General features: G+C 47.0%; 1 non-coding gene across 1 annotated transcript; it reads left to right on the plus strand.

Moving 5' to 3' along the window:
• The first annotated feature begins 753 nt into the window (after positions 1–753).
• Positions 754–826, plus strand: trnam-cau (transfer RNA methionine (anticodon CAU)). The gene has a single exon. It is a non-coding gene; the product is annotated as a tRNA-Met (tRNA).
• Positions 827–4038: the final 3212 nt, after the last annotated feature.

A 4038-nucleotide genomic window follows, 5' to 3' on the forward strand; every position in this document is an offset into this window, starting at 1 on the left:
ACTGAACTGTATGTATCCTTAAATTTTATGAAATGAAGTATATTTTGAAAATGAAAAGAATTGATGCTCAAAGGTAATCCTCTGAGCAGCGAGAGACCTGTCCGACTGACTGAGAGAAGTATTTTTTTATCTGAAAGTTCGTGCGGTTTGACGTGTTGTTGCTCAAAGGCGCTCCCTGCTGGTGAGCAGAGGCAAATGCTCGAGCAAAACAGCTGTGTTCGGACAGACACCGAAAGCATTAAGGTTTGAGAAAGGAAAAGCGCCAACATTTTAAGCAGGAAGCAGTCTGTAAAGTTAAGAAAGCGGCCTTGAGCTCAATACCGCTGACTCCAAAAGCACGTTTATTATTTTGAGCCGGAGTCAAACCAATGATTTTATAGCGATTTTGCTTTCAAGTTTTTATCTCGACATGTTTTCCGCACGACCAGCTGAGCGATCGAAGGGAAGCAGCAAAGGTCCCTCTCTTTGGTGATTGTTCACTGTGCGCCTTTTGACACTCCCGGACTTGTGGAGTCAAGTGTGCATGACCGAGACTGACTCGGTACCTGCTCATACCGTAGCGCTGTGGGAGTGTGAGCTGCTACTTGCCCGGCCAGTGGAGCAATGGATAACGTGTCTGATCAGGATTCAGATGTTTGTTGGTTCAATTTCGACCTGGATGGATGGTTTTTGCAAACTGTCGATCAGTTTATGACTTTAAAACTTGCAAACTGTCCTATTTGGTAATGCTGCCTGGCGAGTGCGTTATCAAGTGCCTTCTTAGCGCAGTAGACAGCGCGTCAGTCTCATAATCTGAAGGTCCTGAGTTCGATCCTCAGAGAAGGCATCACAAAACTTTTCTTTCCCTCTCTGACCTCATCTTTCCATAAAACCAAAATCAAGAATTTTTGCTTCCTGCAGCACACCAATAGATTTGCTGCCCCTTGACCTCTCTGTACCGTAGCACGCAGTGAAGCTTAAGAAGTACATGGACCATGGGCTCGCTGAAAACTGACGCCACTTTTGTTTCCGGACAATTGACCCAAGTCAAAAGGTGAGTGGAGAATGCAAGAATCGATCCTGCTAACTCTCACGTGCTCAGAGAGCACTCGACCAGAATCATGGAATGATTACAGCACGAAAGGAGGCCATTCGACCCATCGAGTCCGCTCCGGGTCCATGCAAGAGCAATCCAGCTCGTTCAACTCCCCCAACCCATCCACGTAGCCCTTCCAATTTTTGCCTTTCCATGATTGAATCACCCCCTCGGGCAGTGCATTCCAGATCCTAACCACTCCCTGTGTACAAACGTTTTTCCTCATGTCACCTTTGGTTCTTTTGCCAATCACCTGAAATCTATGCCTTCTGCCCCTTGAACATTCCGCCAATGGGAACTGTTTCTCTCTATATGCTGTGTCTGGACCCTTCATGGTTTTGAAAATCTCTATCAGATCTCCTCGCAACCCTCTCTGTTCCAAGGCGAACATACCCAGCTTCTCCAGTCTATCCACGTAACGAAAGTCCCTCATCCCTGGAATCATTGTAGTAAATCTCTTCTGCACCCTCTCTAAGGCCGTCACATCTTTCCTAAAATGCGGTGCCCAGAAGTCGATACAATACTCCAGTTATGGCCGAACCAGTGTTTTATAAAGGTTCATTGTGACTTTCATTCTTTTGTTGTCTATTTTCAAGCCCAGGATCCCATATGCTTTTTAATCGCTTTCTCAACCTGCCCTGCCTCATTCAACAATTTGTGCACATATACCCCCAAAATCTCCCTGCTCCTGTACCCCTTTTAGAGTTGTGCCCTCTAGTTAATATTGCCTCTCCTCGTTATTCCGACCGAAATGCATCACTTTGCATTTTTCTGCGTTAATTTTCATCTGCCACATGTCCGCCCAATCCACCAGCGTGTCGATATCCTCTTGAAGTATATCACTATCCTCCTCACTGTTTACTACCCTTCCAGGTTTTGTGTCATCTGCAAATTTGGAAATTGTACACTGTACAAGCCATTAATATATATCAAGACAAGCAATGGTCCTCGCACTGACCCCTGGTGAACACCACTGAACACCTCCCTCCAGTCCGAAAAAACAACCGTTCACCACTACTCTAAGTTTCCTTTCTCTTAGCCAATTCTGTATCCATGTTTCTACTGCATGTTTATTCCATATTTGAGGTTGTTTCTTGTAAATTGCCCTTCACAGTAGCTGCTTCTCACGCGGCTCCACGACCAGCAGATAAATCTTGCCTTGGTTTGGCCGCCTCCATGAATACAATCAATACTTTGCTTCAATCGGTGGTATCGAGCATCAGCAAGTGAGCAACAGCAGAACGGGAAGCCACAGTAATCGTGAATGATGCTGCGAAGAACCCGAGCCTGCGGAAGGCAGACGAGGTCACAGGAAAGGCACAGCGGCCCCGAGCTTGAGGGAGCAGCGAGAGCCCTGTCTGTCTGACTGACTGACTGATGGAAGAATTTTTTGCCTGCAAGCGGTTTGAAGTGTTGTTACTCAAAGGCACTCCCTGCTGGTGAGCAGAGGCAAATGCTCGATCAAAACAGCCGTGTTCGGGCAGACACAGAAAGCTTTTAGGTTTGACAAAGGAAAAGAGGTCTCCTGTGCCTCAGCACCAACATGTTAAGCTGTCGGCCGCCTGTAAAGTTAAGAGAACGGCCTTGAGTTAATTACTCCAAAAGCACGTTTGTTCCTTCGAACCAGTAACCGAAGGATGACTTTGATCTGTTACTGTATTACAGTCTACCAGCTGAGCGATCGAAGGGAAGCAGCAAAGCTGCTACTCTTTGGTAATTGTTCACCGTGCACCTTTTGACACTCCCGGACTGGTGTGGGCATGACCGAGACTGACTCGGTACCTGCTCATAGCGCAGCGCTGTGGGAGTGTGAGCTGCTACTTGCTGTCTGTCACCTCGGCCAGTGCAAAAATGGATAACATGTCTGTTTATAAATAAGCCGATTGTAGAGTTCGCTTCCCGTATGACTCGAAGGTTTCATCGAATTTTTTTTAATTACAAAACATACATCACGACATGAAATTTAAGAATACACAGAGTTAAAATTAGATTTCACAATTTCGAAGCAATACAATACAATACGGACCGTATCGCATGATATGATCTGTCCAGTAGAAGGGGCCTCACCCTGTGATCTCACGGTGTGACCCGTCCAGAAAAAGGGGCCTCACCCTGTGATCTTACGGTGTGACCCGTCCAGAAAAAGGGGCCTCACCCTGTGATCTCACGGTGTGACCCGTCCAGTTAAAGGGGCCTCACCCTGTGATCTCACGGTGTGACCCGTCCAGTTAAAGGTGCCTCACCCTGTGACCTCAGGGTGTGACCCGTCCAGTAAAAGGTGCCTCACCCTGTGATCTCAGGGTGTGACCCGTCCAGTAAAAGGTGCCTCACCCTGTGATCTCAGGGTGTGACCCGTCCAGTAAAAGGAGCCTCACCCTGTGATCTCAGGGTGTGACCCGTCCAGTTAAAGGCGCATCACCCTGTGATCTCACTGTATGACCCGTCCAGTTAAAGGGGCCTCACCCTGTGATCTCACTGTATGACCCGTTCAGGTAAAGGGGTCTCATGCATCATCTTCCGGTCCAGAGTCTGTGGAGCAGGACCAGAAGTGCTCGCACTTGCACTTCCAGAAGCTGCTCAATGAGACTTCTGTGATCAGCAGCCTGAAGGAGGGAGAGGGCTCGGTGACTTCTTCACAGACCGATATACTGAGGATCAGCAAGTCCTTTTATGCCGGACTTGGTGATCTTCAAGGCCACCCCATCTTGTATTGTACAGAATGTAATATAAGACATGTACTGAGTCCATCCCACCTTGTATTGTACATAATGTAATATTAGACATGTACTGAGTCCATCCCACCTTGTATTTAATACAATGTAATATAAGATATGTACAGAGTCCACCCCACCTTGTATTGTACAGAATGTAATATAAGATATGTACTGAGTCCACCCCACCTTGTATTGTACAGAATGTAATATAAGATATGTACTGAGTCCACCGCCCCTTTTATTGTACAG

Source organism: Heptranchias perlo, unplaced genomic scaffold (genome assembly GCF_035084215.1).
Source record: "Heptranchias perlo isolate sHepPer1 unplaced genomic scaffold, sHepPer1.hap1 HAP1_SCAFFOLD_47, whole genome shotgun sequence".
NCBI lineage: Eukaryota > Metazoa > Chordata > Chondrichthyes > Hexanchiformes > Hexanchidae > Heptranchias > Heptranchias perlo.